Genomic DNA, 6,114 nt, shown 5'->3' with positions numbered 1-6,114 from the left:
TTCAGCCTCTCCGTCTCCCAGGGTCGCCAGGGAAATGCCTCTTTATGTAACCTGGATTACTGGGCATTCTTAAAAGATGGACCAGGTACAGCCTGTGTCAAGGGCTGGACTGAAATCCAGAGCCCTTCACCCCCCAGTGCTGTGACCATCCCGCCCCTTGTCTCGCTAATATCCTGGGCACCAACATGGCTACACCATTGAAAAGCCCCAGTCCCATTTGTCTGGCAAGACTTGTCCTTGGATTGGCCATTCTGCTGGTGGCTCAGGTCTCCGGGCCTGCTCTGCTGGCTGCCCTAATCCCTGTTTGCTGATTGTTTTTCTCCTCCGTGATGAAATGGTTTAATTTTATGGACCACTCAGAAGAGCTCCCCCGGCAGCCCAGGAGTTGAGAGCCACTGTCCTAAAGGGAGCCGAGAGCAACAATGAAGTCTGGGCTTTGCCGGACACAGTGTCAAAGTGGCCACTGATTTTCAATACCCCCATTTTTTTCTTTCTTTTCCTTTCGGGGCCTGTCTGAGATAAAACCAGTGCTCTCCCATTTACAGCTTCCCACGGGTTCACAGCCTGCTGGAGATTCGCATTCTTCCTCCCTCCCCCCACACTAAACCCCCCCCCCCGAGTTTGTCCACAGTGTAGCTTGGTTTTGCTCCTTTGTGTCATTTTGCTGGCTGCCTGGGAAGCCACAGACCCCCCCAGTTCCAACCTCTGCTGTTTGCTGCTCCACCCACCTCCGGTGAAGGAATCAAGTCTGGATGGACCACCGAGTTCTGCAGATTGGACGGGGCTTTACCGTGGCCAGCGACAAAGGTTGCCTGCCATTGGCTGTGTCTGCGATTCATTTTGTAACACAGTGACTCCTCGGCAGCCTGCAGTGTGTACCCCAGCCCTCCTCGCACATGGGACTGTGTGCCTTGGAGGTTCACTCATCTGCGTGGCCCCTCCTAGGAGCAATGATGTGGGATGCAGCGCTGGGGAAATGTCCAGAGTCACTGGTCATTTGATCATCTGCAGCCAGAGAGAGGCTTTGCCAGTAAAACCTCGTCCTGGAATGGTGTCGCCTGTTGGAGGGGCACTGGCTTGTTTTATCCTGCAAACAAGCGTCTAGTTGCTATCTGCATGAGCTAGGAGAGAAGCTGGTGAGCGTGGTCAGTTTCTGCCACACCAGCCTCTCTGGTGGTCCACGAGGAGGGCCCAGCAATTAGGGTGTTGGACAGAAAGGAAAAGTCTTAGCTTCAGTTCCCAGCTCTGCCACAGACTTCCTGCATCACCCTGATCACATCCCTTAGTGCCTCAGTTCCTAATCTGTACACTGGGGATAACAGCCCTGTTCTACCTCAGTGGGGGGGGGGAGGCAGGGAAGTATCTAACATAGACAGAGCATCATAACCAGCTCTGGGCTCCCCTTGTAATGGTACCTGTCCCTTTAAAGACCTGGGGCTAGCCCAGCCCGCTTCAATTAGCTTTTCAGCAGTAGATGGCACAGTGCTTTACCGAGGAGGTCAGCATCATTATCTCCATTTTATAGATGGGCAGACTGAGGCAGAGAGAGGGGAAAGAACTTGCTGAAGGTCACCAAGCAGGCCCAGGGCAGAGCCAGCATGAGAACCCAGGTCTCCAGACTCCCAGGCCCACTGGTTATCCACTAGGCACACTGCCTCCCTACACAGATTAGCGCCGTCCTGTGCCTGGATCAACAGCTCTAGCTAGTCATCAGCAGACCTGCTTGCTGTGTTGCAGCCTGGGGCTCTCTCCACTAGGCCAGATTGCCAGACAATGACGCCCGAGCCGTAGCACAGGTGAGTAAATGCACTTCCCCGTCTGTAATTATTTTTGCACACAGAAGTGATTCTCCGTGTAGGAAATTCACTGCAGAGACCTAGGTCAGTGCAGCGCCAGGGCGGGGAATTTAGGGACGGTGTGTCGGGAACGTCAGCTTCCCCACAGCAGCGTTACCTTGGCCGCACTGCACAAGGTGTAAATAGATCTGCCTTGGTAATGGGCTTATGGCACAAGCATGCAGAGAGGCGTGGTAGCAACCGGTACCTTGCTTCTCGCTTGACCCAGGTGCTGCAAAGCTGAGAGCGCGACTCTCTTCAGCTTGAGTTAAACCACTGCAGCGCTTCCCCCAGGACGGGGCCGGCTCCCCATCCCTCGCCATCTTTGAGTCAGGACTAGACGTCTTTCTGAAAGAGATTCCGCGGCTCACACGGAAGTTAAGGGCTGGATGGGGAGGCTTGTGCTCTGCAGGAGTTCAGACTCCGTGACCTAACGGTCCCTTCTTGCTGTAACCCCTGTGGGATTTGAAGAGTATGGCCCCTTTAAATCTTTGCCTGTGGGGGAAGTGCTGATTGTTCCAGGAGGAGGAAATGCTGTTTGTGGGGGTGAGAAGAAAGGGAGAGGACAGGGTGTGTCTGGACTTGGGAGCCCCAGCTGCAGGCGAGAACCTGGCCGAAATCTGGGAGGGAAAGAGCGCTTGCCCCATGCCCGCTGCCCCAGGCCAGGAGCCGGGAGGAGCACTGTGCCAGGGAGCAATCGCCGGAGAAGGGCAAACCGGAGCCGGACCCAGTGTCCCTGCTGCCCAGAGCTGTATGGGGCCGTGAGTACTGGGGCCTGTGACTTGGCACTGGGAATAAGCTGGGGGGTTGTAGCTGGCTAAGTGGGGGAGTGGACGCTGTGTGGCTTTCCAGAGAAGGCACCGCAGGGGTTTGCTGCGGAAAGTTTCCTGGTGCCGAAGATGCCCAGGAGCACCCAAGACTCATCCCCGGACTGGAGCTTTGCCCAGGACTCCTGAACTCTGAGTGCAGCCGCATCGCTCGGGGGCTGCCCTTTCCGTCTGTGGTGCCCCTGGGCCTGTGGGGATCAGGTTAAAGGTGCCCTGTTTTACCACTCCCCATCTTGCCTCGTGTTCTTCTCCATTCATCCCTGGGGAAATGAGTAATTCCCCTTCCTATATGCATTGTACTCCTCTGGGGTGTGTGTGTTCGTGTGTGTGTGTATGTGTGTTCAATGCAGGGGGTGTGCAACAAGCAGCCTGGGGTAGAAGGGCCTTTCCCTGCTGCGTTCCTGCGCACGCCTTTCTTGCAGAGCAGGCTCCAGCTTGGCCATGAGGGCGCTAAACTGCATGGCCTTAACACGTCTGGCTCGAACGGACGAAGTGCTGCTCCTGGGAGCTGTGTTGAGTCCCAGTCTCTGCGAACTGGGCGCAGAGGAAGGACACAACAAACCTTGACACGTGGGTGGTGGATCCCCGGTGGGAGCCCCTAATGTGACGTCTACACTGGAGCCAGGGGTGTCATTTCCGGCTTGGGTACGCGGAGGAGCAGTGGGACAGGCCAGGCACCCAGACACAGACCGAGGGATCATCTATGGGGCAGCTACGCTGTTACTTTGAATGCGGAGCTAGCGCAGGTACGTCCAGGCGCTGGAGTCACCTCTCCTGCTCCAGCGTGGACAGACCATGGCGCGGCCCCGTGTGTCTTTCTGTTCCCCGGTCGCCCTGGCTCTTGCAGTGAAAGAGGGCCGGGGCCCTGCAGGTTGCCCTGTCACTGTGCTTGGGGAGAGAGGGTTGCCCGGCCTCTCCTGGATGCACCCTGGACCCAGTCCACAGACTAACAGGAAGGTGCCTGGGCCGTGTTCCCTTCTCCGGGAATCTCCTGCTGAGATCTCTGCCCTGAGCAGGCTGGCGCCAGGATGCTTCGGGGCCGTTCTCCCTGCACTAGGCAGCTCCCTCGGGGGTGGCGCCGTCCGAGGCCTAGCGCAGACCAGGCTCGGGCGCCAGCCTGAGACAATGTGGTGATCCAAACCCCTGAGCCGCCTCAGGCTGCAGCCTCCCGGCCAGACAAGGTGTGGAGGCCCTTCGAGTGCCCGGGGAGCGGCGCGGGGCTTTGCCGGGAGCCTGCGGGTGGCACTGTAAGCCTGTGTCAGTCCGGCCGGCGCTGACACTGGACACCGCGGCTCCGGCAGTGCCGTGAGCGGCAGCCCCTGAGCAGCGGGCACCGGAGACGGGGGCAGCCGACGTGGAGGCTCCGTCCGGCCCGCGGGGAGCGTTGGCTGCTGCCCTCTCCTTGCTGACCCGAGCAGTCCAGGCCTCTTTCTTCTGGGGACGTGAGGGCGGCCGCGGAGTAAGGTAGGGGGGCTGCGCTGCTCTCAGCGGTGCCTGGCACCCGCCCCACACGGCTCTGAGGTGGAGGCTGGGTTTCCCGCTTGTCACCCCCGAGGCCCAGCCAGTCGGGGATTCATGAGCAGACCGGGGGCTTTTCTTTGAGCCAGAAACGTCCAGCGCTTTCCCTGCTGCTGCTTCCCCGCCCGTTTGCTCCCGTCCCGTCACCTGCTGCTGTGACATGAGCCCCTTTCTGTGCTCGGCCGCCCCGCGGGCCTCACAGCAGCTGGGACGCCGGGAGCCGGCAGGTCTGTTCTGCGTGCCCAGATGTCCTGCTGCGAAGGGCCCGGTGCTGTGCGTGCCCAGCCGGCTAAGAGTCTCTGCTGTGTGACGAGCAGCGGCCCGGGCGGCGGGGAGAGTCAGGCCAGCGCCTCGCCCCCAGATCCTGGCCCGGCTTGTGTCTGTGGGGTCCAGCCGGGCAAGCGTGGTTCAGCATAGCCTCCTTTGGCCATGTCCTCGCCCGGCTCACAGCAGTGCGTGCAGGACTAGGACCCCGCGCTGGGAGCACAGAGGAGCGGTGTCTGCCGAATGGCCTTTGCTAGACACACACAGGGGGCACGTGGTGGTAACCAGGGCTGGCGGTGCAGCTGATGATATCGGCAGGACGTGTATGGTCAGGGAGCAGGCTCAGGGCTCCGTTCCTATTTTGAGACAAAGCAGGTCGGGAACGCAGCGTAGGGAATATAGGAGCTGCCCGGCTGAAGGTCCAGACCCGAGGGCCAGCCAGCCCAGTGCCCTGTCTCCGAGATGGCCGGCACCAGATGCTGCAGAGAATGAAGTAGGAAACCTGCAGTAGCAGAAGTGGGATAAGCTGCTCCCCATAATAAGTCTCTTCTTGGTCCCCAATTTAGACACTGAAACACGAGGTTTTATTTCCTTTCCAATGCTCCTCGTTAGCATAACTCGTTATAACTCTGGATAGTCCTGTGAGCCGTATAAATGTCTAGCCCCGCTTTGGCTCTTGCGATGTTTTTGGCCTCTGTCGTCCTGTGGCAGGGAGTTCCACAGTCTAAGTACCCTGGGAACAAGCCTTCCAAGAACATTATCCAAGAATAATTGTTGAAAAACCAGGGAATTCTATGGTTAGGGTGAGGCCAAAGCTGTGGATTTCCTTTGCAGCAAGGAGGCTCCCAGCAGGATGAGGCAGGGTGGAAGAAACACATCCAGACAGGGGCTAATAGGGGCCAGACATCAGTAGCACGGGTGCCTTTGGAAAGGACAAGTAGCGTTCTGTCACCTCCGTAGAGAAGGGCCAGTCTCTTCCATGGATGCTTTGGGAAAGCAGCTTGTGGGAAACCCGTCGTCCTGGAATCTTGTTAATTCAATATCTTGGCCAGTGCTGCTCTTATGTGAGTTTGACTGGCGCTACGGAGAGTGTGCGTGGCACTGAGAGACGAGACAGGGTCTGGCATGGAGAGGTGGGATAGCAAACAGGATTCACGGCCCCCTCCCCGAGGAGGAGCACTGAAGGCCAAGAAAAGGAAGAACCAGTGGGGAGAGAGTCTCAACCCGCTTGTGACGTATGGGGCGCAAGGCGAGAACTCAGACACATGGGGTGGGGGTGACCTCTGGCCATTACTCATCCCATTGTGCTCTGCTGTGTCGTGCTTTATTTCACCCCATGTTTGTTCTAGCCCGTATTTAAAGAGAGTTAAATGAAAAACTCACATTGCAGAGAGTCCTTGGGAACTGCACAAATCGTTTCCCAGCCTTGGCCACTTTCCCAAAAGCAGTCGGAGACCATCAGGGCCGAGGGCCTGCTCGAGGTTTCCAGTTGCACTGTACCGGGGGCGGGGGGTTGTCTCATTTCTGTCTAGTGAGATCTCTCCTCTTCCTGCTTTGGCCTGTGATGAAAAGGTGGGAAGGAGCGAGAGAGACCTTTGCCCTTCTAGAGCAGAAGTGCTGGGCAGCTGAGGATAGAAAAGGCGCGTTAAAGGATGCAAACTTGCCCTATA

This window comes from Emydura macquarii, unplaced genomic scaffold, assembly GCF_026122565.2.
Source record: "Emydura macquarii macquarii isolate MOO-44397 ecotype Brisbane River unplaced genomic scaffold, CSIRO-AGI_Emac_v2 contig_1692, whole genome shotgun sequence".
NCBI classification, from domain to species: Eukaryota; Metazoa; Chordata; order Testudines; family Chelidae; genus Emydura; species Emydura macquarii.
The sequence above is the reverse complement of the archived record's forward strand: the minus strand, read 5'-3'. Positions refer to the sequence as shown.